Raw genomic sequence first — 19,092 nt, 5'->3', positions numbered from 1 at the left:
AAAAGAAAGGACTCCCCTATTAGGACACAACTATATTTGTTGGGCTTAATTAGGCCTGTTTCCATTTAGACAGACACACAATTAGGCATATTTATCATCATAATTATTGTTATTCATATTATTCTTGTTATTATTCGTAGGCTATTCAACATATTGACTTGCCCATAGCCTACAGAACAAAAACTCCAACCACAACCACAACCCCCACCCCCATGTTGGCTACTTTTTTCCTTCTTTAGTCTACCGAAATTGCCCTCATCAATTCAAGCACAATTTTAGCGCAGATGCTAGACATGGAGCCAGCTCTGAACGTGACCAGACCAATACACTGCAAAAAATGCCCATCCAATTGCATGTTTTTGTCTCACATTCAGGCTTTAAAAATACATTTTTAAAGCAAGTGAAGAAAAATCTGCCAGGTGCTGGAAATCCACTGGTTTCTCGTTTGTTTCAGGGTGATTCTATAACAAGCCTAAATATCTTGAAACAAGGCAGAATGGACAGATTGCCACTAAAGAAATTCAGGTTTGATTCAAGAAAAACAAAACAAGAAAGAAGTAGATTTGCATTGGGGAAAAAAGTGAATCTCTCTCAAGGCATTTAAGTACAAATGCAAATGTAAGACTTAATCCTTGATTAAATGGCTGGATTTATTTTATTTTGATTTTTTTCAGTGTAGGGGTTCTGCCTGGGGGAGCAGCCTCACAGCGGCCAAACAGAGACTGTGCTGAAAAAGACTGCCAACAGGGCTGGCCTGTCTGTCTGTCTGCTCTCCACTTGGGGGTCTGCTGGGGCAGAGGGCCCCCCATGGGACCACCACATCTGGATCCTGCTAGGGGTCAAGGCTTCTCCTGCCTGAGGCCAGTTCAGACTTGTGTAATTAAGGGAGACACCTTGTTTAACTCTTCAGTGCCTGGCTGGCTAAATTTTTTCTTATTCTGCATTCCAGCGTCAGATGTTTGAATATTCCTCTTTTATTGTAAGGTGAGCTGTGAGCTGGCACCAAATTAAAGGGGTGCGTAAACTGTGACCTCTAGTTGATCACGGCATCACAAGCACACTTTCCCCATCCAGGCTAAGTTGATCAGTTTAGTGATGTGTTATTTACGTCATATGATTTGTTACCATAAAAAATTGGACAAACTATATATTCCAGAAATTAAACGCTTTTAATGGGTTTGATGGCTTCATCCTCCCTTAGCTGATGAGGCCATTTAGCTGAAGCTGTTTGTGTTATTGAAATACCATGATGGTTAAGAAATATGGCTGCCTGTTTACAGGTCATAGTTGGTTGAGAGCCTTTTCAAAAAGGCACACATTCCTTACTTTTCCAGAAGTCTTACTAATATATTAGAAGAGCCTGCCAAACCCCCGGCTTAGATAAGACTACAAGATCATCCAAATGAAAATATCCACACCCTCCACCATGACAATCATGCAGCTTATTGAGAGGACTAGGGGGGGTCCAGGGCCTTCCATGACCATAATGAATACAGTGGTAACAAACATTTTGGAAGGCCAATAAACAGATGCAAGTTGGTTTACACAGTGAACCACAGAACATCTGGCTCGACGCTGGAACTAGACAGCCAGACATTTCTTCCTTACACCACGAGCCAGTAGCTCCTCTGTCTCTCCATTGGGGCACAAAGCCAGAAGTGGGCGGGCACTATGCTGAGTTTATGTTCAGCAGCCTTTTCAATTGTTGGGCCCATCCTCCTTCACTTAGCTAATATGAGTGTCTATACTGCATTGGTCTACCAATCATCAACATGTTTTGCAGGGAGAATTTGGCCCTATGCTTGCACTTCCAAATATATCAATTAACAAGTATGTGCTGGGGCTTTAAGTCTTAATTCTCTTAAAACAAAGTGATAAAAATCTGTCAGTGCAGAGCACAATTTATCTTAAAGATGATGATGATGATGATGATTATTATTATTTAATTTAGCAAGCTTTTCTTGATATTAGTGCAGTAATTCTCAATTTTCTCTAAGTATTGTCACTTTCTAGAAAAGCTCTGAAAAAGTGCAAGAGCTTGCATGTGAAACAAGTGGAGTTTATCTCACCTGCTTTCAGTTTTTGCTTAAAACAGATGGGGGGGGGGGGGGGACTTGCTGAGAGGGACATTTTTAACAGTGTTACTGAAGGTTATGCATTAGTTGCCTGCAGCATGCCTTTGCATAATGGTGAGTTCATCTGACTGATCCTCAAGCGGTAATAAGATGTATTGATTTTTGTGACAAACGTTTGGAGCAGCAGTGTTATTCTAACGCAGAAATAAGAGCAATATCAGCCTTAAGGTTGGAGAGTCAGCTCCTTTCTCCTCACAGGCAAAGAGACAGGCCAAGTCAAAATACTCACTGAGGGCAAAAAGTGGAGTCTACTGCACATATAAGCACGAACTGTCTGGCCCCTCGCTCTAGGCCATAATTAATTTGAGATTTATTTTTATTGGAGAGTTCCAGTCTCGCCTGGCCTTAACCAAACAAAACCAAATGCTAGACCGTGCATTCGCTTGAATGAGGGGGGATATTTCTTTAAAAATTTGTATCGAGGCGTGCCACATTCGGACCAATATTGTGTAAAACCTGCACGCAAAAAGTACACGCTAGACTCCTGGCACAATAAAGCATTCGAATCAGAACAATGAGATCTTTTTCAGCTTCACAGCAAATTGAATAGGCCCTTCCGAATAAAGAAGCATTTCTGGATCTGGAAGGAATGAGGATACAGCATGGGCCTGCAAAATTGGAAATTGCATGTAAAAAGGTTATTATACCACTGAAAAGCAGCTATAGTTAAAGTCCCCTGAACTTCTGTTTCTCCCTTATTTAGCTTTCTTCATATTTGGGGAGCAGAACGACTCATTTCAAAGCATATTTTCTCCTAAAACATTCTTTGCTATTCAACTCTCCCAAAACAAATCAGGAATTGTTCTTGTCCCTGAAACGCCAAGTCTTTCTGCAGGGGCACAAACGCTGCCTGTATGAAAAGAGCCCTTATGCAAAGGGGAAATAAGTCTTCAAAACATTAGCAACTCGCCCTTGGAAAAATACCTTGATTATGAAGATATTACCAATGGCTTGCCTTTGCACAATGGCTCATTTTAATGACGCACAATCCAAGCAGTCACACTAAATAGATTATTATGATTGATGTGAGAAAACGCCATGCCACCCAGATTCACTGACAACACAGGATAACTTTGAGCTTGACATTTAGTCATAAGATACAGTTTCATGGGTATAGAAGAGAGATAATTATGGTCCCAGTGCCTCATATGGCCAGTTGCAGGTAGGCCTATGCTGCACCACGTGACGCAATGTAATTTTTAAACGTGAAAACCAGATGTGTGCTTTATTTACATTCTCAAAACTGTAGCAGGGATACAGAGAGAGAGGGGGGGGGAGAGGGAGGAGAGAGAGAGAGGGAGAGAGACAGAAGTGACGTCAAAAATATGATAATGAGCCATAACAGTAGCCTTTTGGACTGAAGACAGAGAAATCAAATGGATCTTGACACCACAGATAGACCACAACAGAGCCACATTTCAACAAGCGATTATACACAGTGTATAACAGGCATTTTCAACTGTGACACTGCAATTGCAACAAGCAAGGGATCTGTATAGCAAGCCTTACACATTGCAAAAATGTCAATCTCATCTAGGCCTATATTATATATATATATATATATATATATCAACACACGCCTTTTTATTGATGCAACAGTGCATTATTCTGCCTTATTTTGACATACATTAACACTTGTTTTTAGACCAGTTTTGAAACAAGAAAATGCATTGCACACAATTGGAATTATTTAAATTATTTAGCAGAATATTTTCTTTTGTAAAAAAAACAGTTGTAAGACTATGAGGCATGGACATGTTTTTTTCTTCTTCTTTTTGCAGTGCTTTAATATGGGCTAATGCATTAACTATTTGTCAGGCTAAGTTATGAGAGGGCCCCAGTTCGTCCCTCCAACATGACCTGATGGTGGTGGTGGTGTCTTACCTTGACGTAAGACGACGTGTCAGGGACAGTTTGAAACATGTCGTTGACAGGCAGGCCCAAGGTGCAGTGTTCAGTGGGCCCTGAGGGGAGGAGCAGCACTGTCAAGACACACAGATACAATAGAAAAAATAACTATAAGTATAATAAACCTTATAGGTCTCCTGCACCGCAACTGCTAGCAAAACATACAGTATGGGCATATCTTTATATAGATATACACTTGGTTTAAATTATGCAATCATTATTATTATAACGATTATTGTTATTATTATTATTATTATTATTAGCAGCATATTATTGTGTTATTATTATTATTGTTGTTGTTGTTGTTGTTGTTGTTGTTGTTGTTGTTATTATTATTATCATCATTCTTATCATTATTATAGGATTATTACTAGGATTTTCTGCTTTTTGCGTTTTGTCTCGTTTTATCCTCAACACATGAATTAGGCCTTTTGATATTGGATATGGATAGACAGACAGACGTATGTAGCTACTGTTGGTCTGCAAACCTTCACAAAGTAGGCTACTGCAGCTCATGCGAACTTCCATACAGGGCGCACAGGGCAACCACTTCCACCAAAATAAAGAGGAAGGTCACATTTAGTTCATGAGCCCACATAGGTTTGACTGGACACATAAAGGCTTGATTCATTCATGGGTTACTACTTACTTTATTTATTTGTATCCTGGTCAGAGGTGTTATAGAAGGAGATGTTTTAATTAACAGTTGATGCAGTAACAACAATTGTCCTACCATACGAAAATGACACCGATAAACTATACTGGTAAGAAGGTTACTCCAAGTCTCCCACTCTCAAATAGGAGCAGGGCAGCGAGTAAGAATAAGAGGGCCCCATCCCAACCCCCATCACGTTTTCCCCTAAAGCTTACCACATATTGAAGCACTTTTCGCTTTAATAAGTGCAGCTTACAAAGTCTAGGGTGAAAGGGCACTTCGAGGACGGTGTCTTTAGCCCTTCCCTCATGTGCCATTATTAAGAAGCCGTGCAGCATTCCTGCCATCAATGCTATCAATACTTAGGCTAAATGTTGATATTGTTGCTAAAGCAATTAAGGTAACCTATAATATGGACCTGCATGCCCACTGTCATATGATGCATGCACTGACAGGGGTAAGGGGAACGGGAACAATAGCTATGGTGCATCTTTTTCATCTGACTGGTTTTCAAAAGTGATTTTGGTAATAATTCGAATATTGTTCTTGGGCCTTTGTGATCTTAGAAGGAACTGTGACAGCTACAACTGCAAGCAGAGCAGAAACCTGAAATGAAACAATCCAAAACGGGCTGTAGGCTACGCGATCAGCGGTTTAATTGGACCGCAATGTCTTTGTTTTTACAACGCAATTTCATGTTTCTGCTGAAGTGTTTCGCGCACTGAATTCCTGCCTCGCCACCTCGCCCCATGATAAATTACCCAGGCGAATAAGGGAATGGGGCTTATATGCTATATGAACGTGGCATGGTTTAAATACTTGTAGGGGACCACTATTTTTTTTGTCTCCTCGGCTCCTGCAGGCAAACGTTGGGCTCGCCTCATAAAGTTTCCCAAATGCATCCAATTTCTACGCGGTAAAGGAGCATAGGATTCCGCATCTGTAGCCAATTAGGCTGAGGAGGACTGGTGAATAACGGCGTGGACCTTCCTCCGAGACAGCCCCGTGCTCCGGGACCCCTCTAGTGTTACATTTTAAGCATCTTACCTTGCTGTTATCCATCATAAGCGAGAGCCAACTGATTTCAGCTAATACGCATAGCATTTTTTCTCCTTAGCAATACGTTACTTCCCCTAAAGCAAAGCAGTGTGTGCGCAGACAAAGTTGGGTATTTTCGAGTGCAAAGCAAGCTTCAATAAATTAAGTGGTAAAACTATAAAGATACAAAGTTTAATCAAACGCAGGCTGTCATTTCACTCTGCTGCCACATGCATTCCTAAACGTTCACACTTGTTTGATCGATTGAGATGGGATCCAATATTTTTATGATGCTGCGATCACTGGCCGACAATAAAACAAGTGCAAAATGATTTATTGTCGATGCACATCATCGCAGACTACCGCAGCTCGCCTGATAGGCTACGTGCTGGCTGGCTAATCGGATCTATCTCGCCGGTTTTCTCACTCACCTGTCGTTGTGTCAGTCAGTCGGTTTGTTCTTTCGATTTGATTATTCCTCCCTCCAATCTAAAGTAATTAGTCCCGTCTAAGCCAAGTCGCTTCCAATGAGGATGACAGTGAGTTATTTTGAAAGGGGCGAAAAGGAGCGACGCTGTGTGTATGAATGGAAATGTTAGTGAGATGGGAAAAGCCACGACCAATGAGCAGCAAGAGAAAACCTCCCCTCGCCTGCCGTGTGAGGCCATTGAACCATGAAATAAGGGAAAAGCAGAAAGAGAGCGCGCCATAAATCTGCTTTAAAGTCTTTAGTTGGGTGGAAAGTGGCGAGACAATTGTATTTGTACGTTTTTTCAGCTGTTTTCAGTAGCAAATTAGACTAATTAATAGTAGCCTATTTCTACCAAACTATTGTTATTAATAAGACACCAGTGATGCAGTGGTAAAAGAGGTGAACGGCTTAAAGCACAAAACACCAGTGCAACAAATAAATAAATAAACAAGGCCAGAAATGCATTATTTATTATTTGTTTATTTAGTTAATTAGTTAGTTAGTTATTTAGTTGCTTGTTTTACTTAAAAACAAACATCATAACATACAACTTGTGTTTTCTCTGAACTTATGTTAAAAAGTCTTCTGACGAGGAAAACTATAGGCTATTCTGCATTCAAAAATGTGTATGTAAAGTGAGCTGAGGTGAGTTTATCCTCCACAATATCCCATACAGCCACCAAGACACCTGTTCATTGTAATAGCGAGGAAAAAATAGCCTAGGCTATAGTTTATTTCATTTTAACAACATGTCAATTTAGGGAATCTGAGGAACTGCACTCAAGGAAAGATTCAAATGATGCGAAGCATTAATGAAAAATAATATAAATAAAAGAAATTAGAAAGTCACATTATGTTTTTCACTCTAATTCCATTTAGTTTCTTTGTGGGAAATGTCCACTTTGCACTGCAGATCATGCACCTTCAAATAATAATATAATAATGACCAAACATCCAAAATAAATTATTGGCTTTAAAACGGTGTGGTAGCCTATAGCCTATTTTAATAAGCAATCACCAAACAGCATCTGTCCAAGGAAGAGTTTTGCTGCATTGGGTTTTGGTGACAGTTCCCGCAGGAATACAACAGCAACACGAGTGGGTTTGTCTTTCCTGCTCAGTTGACCCGCTCACTCCACTAACTTCATTTCCTTCACATTGCCCTAATCTTCCACCAAGAGTTCCCCCAAAGGATGTGGGGCAATTCACGGTGAGGAAAGTCGGCCAGCCATAGCGTTTTATAGCCTCATCAAGGTCGCTATTTCACGCAGAGCAACCCAAATGAAACAGAGAAGTCGCCCATAACTGTGTGCAGTGGATATAAGAAAACCCCAAGACCACTGGGAAATATTTGACCTGTTAGGCCTATACCTGTTGTTCAGTGTGTGAAATAGGTGCACACCCAGCATGCCAAAAATAGACTTATCAGTGTCTGAAAATGGTTGGAAAATACCCTCAGACTCCAGGGGGTTAAAAAGCCACTAGTTCCATTAAATGTGATGTGATTTGAGTGAGATGATTACACTTGTAGATTCACTTGTTTCAGGAAAATTAAAGAGACGGGGCAATACAAGTCAGAAGATCACCACAAGAAAATGACACTTGATTCAAAAGAAGTCTAACGTCTATTTAGACACATTTGTTATAGCATATACTTGCTTGGTAGGCCTAATTGTGAATAGAAATTTATTTTTAATATTATTATTATTATTTATTTTTTACAGTGTAGAGGTTATCTGGTAAAAGCGTTGGCTTTCATCACTGGCTAGACCCTGTTTGTTATACCATTTCCTAATGCAATGATTAAGAACAACAACATTGATAATAGTGTTCCCAGCACGAGACAATGGACGGAAATCCCAACATCCTTTTGACTGAAAAATGGCATTCACGCGCCTGCTGTGCAGCCTTCCTCAGGATACCATGGGAGAAGGTTTCTAACACCAAGGACCAGCAACTGCTATATTCTCAACAGAAAAAAAAAAAAAAACATGTTATGGTAATCCAGCAATAATGTTTACTGAGCAATGCGTATAATAATAATAATAATACTAATACTAATAATAATGATAATAATAATAATAGTGACTGTGGCCTTACAGTTTACACAAACTGTAAGGCCATAACAGTTCTTGATAGTACCGCAGTCAAGTTCTTTGCATCTTATCAGAACTTACGTTCAGATCAGATGAGCCATCGGCATTGAAGGCATCACATATAAAGTTAACATGCTATTTCATGTGGAGGCTTATAGCAGGAGGACACCGTGGTTGCACGATGTGCTTAGTATCAAAAACAGTCAAAGAAGAGTCGTGGACTCGTGGAACATCAGAACCGAAGTATACAGTACTGTTATTGGGAGATAACTGTCAAGATTTGCCATTGTTCCCCTGCACCTACCAGATCTGGGTCAAATATCAATGAGATCAGTATTGTTTAAAGTTGCATTGTGGACAGGCCAACCAGACAGACAGGTGTATAAGCAAACCAGAGTTCAATTCCTTGTATGTATACTTGGCCAATAAAGCGGATTCTGATTCTGATACTGCATCAGAGGTATTCAGACAGGTAAGGTGTCGGACGGTCATGCTGAATTGACTATAAAAAACATATTGATGTTATCATCTAAACTTTAAACCTTCTAGCATTCGTTGCGTTGTCCTATGTGTCAAAACCCCACCCATCCGGTTTCCAAGCAGGCAAAATAAAAACAGAATATTTTTGCAAACGCTTTGAGTCTTCCGTCTAGTTGCATCAAGTCTTGTGCCATCGCACTTCTTGTTTTGACACATTGTATAAACATGCTAGAGTGTGCACGTCACTGTGTAGTGATGCATGCCTCTTGAGGGCTGTGTATCTTAACTATTGTCTTTCATGATTATTTGCCGTGTATATTTTTGAACATTTGCTGCAAACAGGGCGTCCCCATGTGGGGTAATAAGCAGACTTAATCCCTCTCTGCCCTGAGACCAAACAGTCTGCCATCAACAGTTTCCCATATACAGTCCACTGCCAGTCTCTCCTCACTGCTATGTTAACATTTCAAACCTCTCTTGGGATTCCACCCAAAACGCTCGTATTTGGGATGATGATGTGGGCAACGTACAGACATCTGTGATTACATCGACTAGAGTAATGAAGCTCCTTACTCTGAACTGTAATGAGTTATTTATTTAGTTGAGGGGGCTACCGAGAGAGATGATCTGGAGATGGAGATCGGTTCCATTCCAGCCCTTTTTCTTCTCCTCGGGGAGAGGGAAAATGGCAGTGTGGCACCAGGGAAGGCAGGGCAGCGTGTCAAAGCTTTTCACGCAAACCCCAGGCCGGCCAAGACCAGACCTGATGTGTCCTTTTTTTTATAGAGTAGAATGTCCACTCACCTTATCATCATTTTAATCATTATGTTATATACTGAGTGACAGTTGGAAAGCTAAAATGAACAAAGAGGAGACAGGAGGAGAGATGTTTCTAGTGCCACTAGTGGGCCATGAAGGTGTTGCAGGTGGGCCACCAAATCATTTGCAAAATATTACAATCTTTGTGAAAAATGTTAATTATTATTATGTACTAGTGCAGTGCCCATTCTCCTCTCTCTACTTCCCCCCCATTCACACATCATGCTCTCCCACTCTTCATCCCACATGCCAAGTTTAAAGTCCATTGGAGATACGTGAAAGCTGCGTTCTGATTGGTCAAATTGCACGAAATTCGGCATCGCACTCTACCAGGTCCCCAGCAGTGCACCCCCCAAGTTTGAAGTCGATCAGATGAAGGATTCTCGAGATAAACCAATTTTGGTGTTGCCAGTAGGTGGCGCTATGACTATGCGTGTGTCTGAATTGCATGCATGAAATTAGTCACCGCACTCCGTCAGGTTCCCAGCAGCGCACCTGTCGAGTTTGAAGTCAATTGGCAGAACGGTTCTCGAGATGAACTGGTTTTTGTGTTGCCAGTAAGTGGGCAGGTCGGCACTGCACTACGTCACTCCGCGCACGGCCCAAGTTTGAAGTCGATTTGACAAACAGAATATACAGACAGCCAGACAGACAGACAGCCAGAATCACTTTTATTAGATAGATGAGAAAGCATTCCTCCATTGTTGAATGGTAACATTATTTAATTTGTAATCAATTACTTGTAATTCATTGGCCAATTGCAGACAGACCCTCACCCTTAGTTTCTGATTTCTGTGTGGTGCTGATGGACAGCTCCCTTTATCGTTAAAATAAAACGTGCTCTGAAAACACATTATTTGGCCTCTGTACTGTTTACGGTCAGGTGTGTGTGTGTGTGTGTGTGTGTGTGTGGTGTGGTGTGGTGTGGTGTGGTGTGTGTGTGTGTGTGTGTGTGTGTGTGTGTGTGTGTGTGTGTGTGTGTGTGTTTGCGTGTGTGTGTGTGTGTATGTTTGCGTGTGTGTGGGAGGGGGTCTTAACCATCACACCATCTCTGAGCACTGAGACAACAAAAACTATGAAAAAATGGGGAGAGACAGGTAGAGCCTCTTTAGTTCGTGTGTGTGAATTTGGGATAACAATAGTGAGTATCCGGGGGGGGGGATGGGTGGGTTTGGGGGGCGGGGGGTTAGGGGGCTACTGGTGTTGGAAAGGGTGTTGATCACTCCAATTTACCAAGACACTGCAACAGCACAACTTGAGGTCTGGAAACACAGAATTCAAAGTCAGCAATCCAAACCTGTCGGCTGAAAACAGGCCACACAGCACGCAGACAGCAGCCCGCTCGTGTGTGTTGTGATAATTAGCAAGGGGAAGTATTAAATTAAAGCAAGGCAGTCATTTTATGGGGCAACCATTTATGAAGGTAATAGCATCCCTATAAATTAACGACCTCCCAATGCCTCCCGACGTGTTACCACTCATCAGGTCCGGAGCACACCACTGATACGGCCACTACACATGACCTCACCCATCCCGTCTGGACATGCCGACCCCGGGGGGAACGCTCAGGAGAGGAGTGGATGTTTGGGCGGAACAACATGTGCTGTCGAGACAAAATCTGTGCTCTCATTACGTGCAATATGTTCTGGTATGCACTTAATCAAAAGCACTGTGTGTGTGTGTGTGTGTGTGTGTGTGTGTGTGCGTGCGCACGTGCACGTTCCCGAACGCCTGTGTACTATATATGCGTCCAAATATAAATTCTTTCCACAACACCACAAAATACCAGATTTCTCTTTACCGAGACTCAGACAGTCGGATCAGTTGGACGTAGCACTTATCCTGTTTCAATTCAGCTGTAAAGTGTGTGTGTGTGTGTGTGTGTGTGGGGGGGGGGGGGGGGGGGGAGATACCCTACCACCAGTCCAGATGCTGCATGGGAACCCAAGGTGCTGACTTTACACGTTAAATCAATCATGGGTGCCGGTGGGGAGGCATCCCTGCATGAACAACATGAGGATGAAATAAAGGCTCTGAAATTGACGACTCCTGTGGAAAAAAAGGCTGGGCGAGGGAGAGCAGGAGGGAAAGCAGTGCCATTTAGAAAGCCTAAATCATCCCCTGAACTAACTCTACATTCACTGACCGCTCATCATTCAGCAGCATTTGAAAAAGCCCTTAAAGAAAAACACTAGGTGAAATGAATATGCTGTCACCTCTCATTTGGGTCTGGCCCGCGAGGCTCAATAAGAAAAGTGTTGTTCCCTGGAAGGCTGCTAGCCCGGGCCCGGCTCTCAGGTTTAGGGTTTACCCCTGTCCCGCATTCTCCAGGCTTTTTACTTTGAGGCCCGCGTCCCCCTCTCCCTCCCCCACGTCCCCCCAGACATGTCTGACAGGCTGAACTCGATGTGGGCTGCTCACCAGACTACAAAAATCATTCATCTGTGCCTTCAGACGGTCAAATCTGGATCTAATAAAGGGAGCTTGCCTATTGATCCTATTCATAGGGAAGGTATTGTCGACACTCGCCACTGGGGGGCTCTCTGGCCCAAGCTAGTGGTCGCTCATTAAGGACGTTGGTGCCCTCCTGAACAAAGAGTATTCATAAAGGATGGATGTCCGCTAGAAATGCACTTTGGCGACTGACTTTTTGTGGTAGGTTAGGTCAGGTGATTCGCAATTAATCTAAACAGGTCAAAACTCCAGCAAAACTTGTGTAGAACAACTGTATTGTTAGACCCATGTGTTTCAGCTTGTGGCCTTCATCGGGGTCATAATGAAACACTGGAAATCACAAGTGTTTTCTTATTCTATCAATGTATTAAATACCAGACAACCTGTATCATTTACTGCTGTGATTTCTCCTCATACTCCAACCAGTTGCAGAGAAAAACATCAAATTGCCACCTGATGCACATCTGAAGAAAGAATCTGACAAAGTAAGACGTCCAATCCTAAGGCACGCCTACGGGCCCCTTGTCATCTGCAAGATAAGCTGTTTGTTTCCTCTTCCACGCTGTTTGAAGCTCACAGGCCTTGTGCGGTTATTGAGGCAAAAGACAACAATGGCAACCCCCGCCTTCGCCTGGCAACCCCCGCCTTCGCCTGTGGCACAAACAAATGTGTGAAACAGGAAACATACGCTGCCATGCACTGCTACAGAGCCAGCCAGATGAGAGGGCATGCAGGGCATTGTGTGTGTGTGTGTGTGTGTGTGTGTGTGTGTGTGTGTGTGTGTGTGTGTGTGTGTGTGTGTGTGTGTGTGTGTGTGTGTGTGTGTGTGTGTGTGTGTGTGTGTGTGTGTGTGCACGCACACGCGCATGCGCATGCGTGTGCATGTGTGTGTGTGTTTAAAAAAAAACATCATCAACAACACACACACACACTAGAGTGAAGCGGAATTAAAATAGGCCACAACAAACAGGAGAAACATCCTTATACAGGGGACAAGGTTGGGAAGGCATTTAAGAAAGAAAGTGGGGGGAGAGAGAGAGAGAGAGAGGCAAGGAGAGCGAGTCACAGTCACTTTTAGGGTTGTGTTTATGTGCGGGTGAGGGCACTACCCCAAACGCCTGGGCAGAAACCACAGCATTCCACGGCGGCTCTTAAAGAGACAGGGCGACGCTGTCATCATGGGTATTTGGGGAGTAAAGTGTTAACATATGCTGAGGTCTATTTGAGACTGGTGGCGAGACTCACAGAAGCCAGTAGGTGGCCGTGCAAGTTCTCTGATTGCATTTTGACAGAAGACAGCGCTTGGCTCCAATAGTATCATGTCAGATAGTGGGATTTGAAAAAGGCGAGTTTGAGGGTTTTTTGTTCATTCTAAAACAGACACTGATAAAATGTCCAAATAAAACTCAACATCTCACACAGGGAATTAAATGTTTATCCAAACCCAATCAGGCGGGTTGTCTCTGGTCTGTGTCATGCTATTTCAATAAATGACACTATAAGATGTGCTGTATCTGCAGTACAGATATCCAGAGATAGAGGGCACAGTTGAGCCATGAAACAAATGTGATATGCAGCAGATGCAGTGTGTTGTGTCAGTCATAGTTTCTCAGTAATGTACAAAAACTCTGAAGCTTGCTTGGATTTCAAATCTGAAGTCAGTTCTACGGAAATAAACTTTCACCATTGCATGACTATTACTACTACTATACTTAGTGATACATGGACTTTCTATCATAGTGCCATTACCACAGATACCACACGTAAAGTACATTTATTTGCTGTGGAGCTTAGGTGGCTATATCAAAAACTTTCGACTACTATAACTAACTTTCATGAACATAGTTTAATTGAAAATGCACAAACTGAATAATAATGATCACTAACCTACAAGCATAAACTCACAGCCAAGCCAATACACAGCCAATATGACATGAAAACGTACCAATGATGAAAGGGGGTATATTAAGGAACTTGTGTTTGTGATGACTCCTATCAGAAACACAACGCAAGGCCCGGTAACATGCAGCAACGGTATTCAACATGGGGTCTGAGGACTACCAGGGGTCCTTGAGGGGGTTCCAGGGTATCCCCAGCAAACTGAGGAATTAAGCGACATCATTACAAGATGTTAACAAGATTCAAGAATGTAAAATAATGATTATTATCATATATTATGATAATAGTTTCACTGTTACCTCTCTACCTACAATACAGATAGTCATGGCATTCAGACAGAATCATATCTAATACTAGAAAGATAAGCCAAAGAGACAACATGCCATCAAGTGGGGGGTCCAGGGGTCTAAATGTGGACTAAATTAGGGGTCCTCGAAATGAAAAAGTTTGAGAATCACAAGGTGCAGCACTGAAAGCACCATCCATTCATCCACAGAGAGAGAGACAGACAGACAGACAGACAGGCAGAGAGACAGACAGACAGACAGACAGACAGACAGACAGAGAGACAGACAGACAGACAGACAGACAGACAGGCAGAGAGACAGAGAGACAGACAGACAGACAGACAGACAGAGAGACAGACAGACAGACAGACAGACAGACAGACAGACAGACAGAGGAGTGGGTGAGCACAGTCTGACTGATGAGAGGCCCAGATTGCATGCAGACGAAGAAGAAAAAAGAAAAAGACGCTGACACCACAACAGATAACAGAGAGAGAGAGATGGAGAGAGAGAACAAGCGCAGAATGAGAAAATGAGCAGGCGGTGGAGGTGTGAGGAGAAGGGAAGTGAGAGTGGGGTGGGGGGGGGTGAGATGGGTTGCAGAGAGGGCTAGGGGAGGGTAAGAGAGAAAGACAGAGTAAGTGTGTTGGGGTGGGGGTGGGTTGGCGAGCGATATGGAGAGGGTGATTTTGAAAGGGGGAGAAGAGTAAAGGCCAAGGAGATGAAATGGAAGCAAGGGGGAAAAAGATCATGGCACAAGATGGACTTCACATCCTTAAAACATCAACCGTGCTCTAAAAATAACCCTGAGTTCTGCACAGTAAGAGGCAGGGGTGGGGGTATGGGTGCGTGGGTGGGGTGGAAATGGGGAGGGGGCAGCTAGAGGAGGGTGGGGGTGTTGGGCGGAGGTATGGGAAGAGGAGCGGAGAGTGAGAGTGAAAAGTTGGGAGAGACACGGAGAAACGCGGCCCTGCTGGACAGCGGTGATGAGATATGTGTGAGATTGCACAGCTGTGTGTGTGTGTGTGTGTGTGTGTGTGTGTGTGTGTGTGTGTGTGTGTGTGTGTGTGTGTGTGTGTGAGAGAGAGAGAGAGACAGAGAGAGGGATAGGGGGGTAATCAAGACAAAAACCTGTTAATTATGTTCCGTTCCCTTCACTTCACTTCAACATCAGGACAACATCAGGGATTCTCAGGCTGAGGGAAAAAGTAGTCAAAGTCACTGTTCATGTTCTGTATTAACCTATTCTATAAACCACTGTAACATCTTCTCTTTTTACTGTTTATATTAGCACAAACTGTACAGAGCTAAGGTTTGATTGAATAGAGAGGTCTGTGAGGCCATATTCACACAGGATCAGGTGTTGGAGCGAAAACACCAGTCCTCTCATTCATTTGAATGGGGTTAGTGCGTTTAGGTTGCAGTGGTGGGCCCGCAAGGGATGCTGAAAAAAAAGGAGCAGCGGTCCTGTGGTGGAAACTTGAAACAGAATCACCGCCACCCAACGTCACGCTGTGGTGGCCAATCATATAGCCGACGATCAGACCGGGAGACTCCCACGGGAAGAAGAACCTTGTTTACTGTTATGGTTTGGGTCTTTTGAATTTGTTTATCTAATCAATTACAAATGATCAAAATTATATTTGTTTTAGTCTAGGGTTTTATTTCGCAATTAAGCTAAGCTTTAACTATCTTTAACCCACTCGAAGACCGGACTGCAAACTGAAATGAACAACGTTTGTTTGGGCTTATTGTTAGCATTTAGCATGACCATGACATACAGTGAGGGACGGGCTCACCTCTTTCAGTGCGAGCTGGCAATCTCTGCACAGCATGGCATTGTCCCACCTCATCGCTCGGTTGCTTCCCTGAGCCACCACAAGCAGGGGAGTGGTCCTCTTGATCAGCTGTTCAGCTGTGTTTGTGGTTTGTTCCTCAACCATGTGAAGGGTTGGCTGCCAAAACAGCTCGACGAGACAGCTACAAACTCACATGTGCACTGCACACTGACACACATTGATGCGTTTGGTTCATGGCTAAAGAGTCAATAGTTCATTAAGCCATCATCCTCCGTGCTAAGTCCCATGTGGAATGGTGTTTCAACATGGCGTCCACCAGCTCTCTCACAGGCCATCCACACCTCCAAACACTTCCTGCTTCCTGGGGAAATGATGTCAGGCCGGCCCCTCCCTCCAGCAAGGTCAGCCAACACAACAGCCCAAATGCACGACACACAAATCAGAGTGATATAGAAGAGAGAGTGGCTCCAACAGAAGTCCAAAATGCGTGACTCACGTAGCTATAGCGTGTGCGGGGGAATAGTTCCAGGAAGTACGTTTGAATGCAGAAAATAAAGCTGATCATATCCACCTTATTTTTGAATGCCCCACTGTAAAAAATAATTGTGGGTACAAGGTCCGGTTTAACGTGACTTATTGTTGCAGCTTGCCATTTCCTTATACTCGGCTGCAGACCCGAATTATAAACCAGAAACTGGAGGACGTTATAAAGGTTATAAATATAGTCACGTTATGAACAACTAACCAACGCTTGGGGTCTGTATGGAAACAGTGTTATTCGAAATGGTTAAAAGTTAAATCAATTTGGTCATTCAGTGGCGTTTTACTGCCATGTAAAGTAACTATTACGCTAGCCGCTAGCATTAGCCACAGTAGCCGACTACCCACAATGCATTACGTTATCCCAGCACCCGAACGACACGGCTGTAGAGCAGAATGGCTCTGCTGTAAAATCCTCATAGACGTTTTTTTGGTCAAGTTAAAACCATAGACTGTAAAACAGTCTATTACACCGGAAGTGGAAGAAGCACCCATCAGGCATCATGGCAGCTAGAAATAAGGATACAATTTGATTATTTAAATTATTCTTCTACCTCCTCCCTCTTCCCCTTTCAAAGTCACAAATGGTCCATTCTGCTGCAACTCGACAGCGCTGCTTAATCCAGAACCTTACTTCCGGGAACTATTGTGAGGTAAAATAAATAAATAAAGGTCCATTGGAGTGAATGGAGATGACACAATTCTATCTCCATGCTCTGGCACAAATTCCTGCTACGATTGACAGTCAATCTGACGCCGGGTTCACACACACGCCTAGAGCGACGCTTAAAGCAACGCCTAAGCAACGCCTAAAATTTAGGCGTCCTTGTTAACAGACGAGAGCGTTCACACATACCGCTGCCACGCTGTGCTGAAGCCACGCTCGCGCTGTGCCTACGCTGCGCTGCATTTATCGTTTAGGCGTCTGTTCTATTTTTCAGCTCTAGGCGCGCTGAACTGTCAAGCTGGCTGTTGTTTCTGGTGGACTTGGGCCATATTTTCTACCGAGTTTGCCCAAAAGGGAGGGTGGAGCATAGTGGGAGAGGAGAGCTGTCCTTCATGTGTTCCTCTATTAACGTCTTTTCTGTCAGATGTATATATACCCCCCCTGTCTCAATGCAAGTTTCACTCATGGTGTTGATGACTCATAGTCACATGATTACCCGAGGGAAAATAACAATTACAGCGGGCCAGGAAATAGACAGACATCCTCACTTGCACATTACAATAAAAAAGAGGACTCACCCATGCTATAAATCAGATCTGAAAAGTGTAAAAAAACCGCTGCTCATGTGTTCAGCGTAGCGCAGAGCGTGGCGTCCTGTGTGAACGAAAATAGGCGCCAGGCGTGCATGAAGCAATGCCTATATGCGTAGGCATAGGCATAGGCATAGGCGTAGGCATAGGCGTAGGCGTGTGTGTGAACCAGCCGTGACATTTAATCTGACCAATGACAGCTCATGGATCGCACCTTAACATTACCATGTAGCATTGTAGCATTCCACCTTTTACCGAGCAACTGTGAAGATGGAAGAGAGACTGATCACTGCTGTGATGACCTTTCCAGAGCTGTACAACCCTGCCATGAGGGAGTACAAAGACATTTTCCACTACAACTAGGCCTACTTGTGAAGGATCTGCTTGAAGGGTAGTCTCGCTTGCCAGACTATCTCCGTTTCACGCTGTACCCGTGCAGGAGAGAGTTTGGCTGGTCTTACTCTCACTCTGGTATAGCGGGGAAAACAGGCTCCATTATCTTTACAACCAACCACCGAAAGTAGCAGGCCTGCTTTAGTGCACAATCCAAATCGTCGTCAAAACTTGCCATTTTCAGCATGTAGCAACGAGCTAGTGTTGTTTCACAGTGGCGGAGGCATTTGAGAGTGACCATAGAGCGACACGCAGGAAGCGGAAAGGAAATCCATAAATGGTCGGAGCCGATCTATACACGGCTCTGGTCGGAGCCAATGGCAGAGCTTACTGTAAAGTAACCCATTTAACACAGAAAAGTATACTCAGTTGACTTATTTTTCGTGTGTCTCCTATAAAACAAATCGACCTACCAGCAGATCTGCTGGTAGGTTGGGTGGTTGGGTGGGGGGGAGGAGGGGATGGTTTGTACTGACGAAGACAGGAGAGTACCACAGACCTGAGACACAAGGCAGACTGTGGTGAAAACCAGCCACTGACAAGCAGCCCCTTCTTCCCTCTCATCACCCGATCAGTGATAAGCCCTCTGCTGCAGCCTGCACCTCACATCACAGGCCGGACGAGCTGAGTGAAGCCGACAGCTCGACCAGGGGCACCGCTGCTGTTATCGGTGTGAACACAACAGGGATGTAGTGGACTTAATGATAGCTGGGGTCAGCCCAGGTAAATCCACCCTGCTCCAGATCAGGGTTGACAGTTGCTTCAAATGTTTAGCCCATGTTGCATCGAGGCCATTTACACCTGGCACTAACATCCGTTCTGTGTGATCAGATTGCAATTGGATAGTGCTTGACCACTTG

Source organism: Poromitra crassiceps (assembly GCF_964638095.1).
Source record: "Poromitra crassiceps genome assembly, chromosome: 5".
Lineage (NCBI taxonomy): Eukaryota > Metazoa > Chordata > Actinopteri > Beryciformes > Melamphaidae > Poromitra > Poromitra crassiceps.
This window is presented reverse-complemented; position numbering follows the sequence as displayed.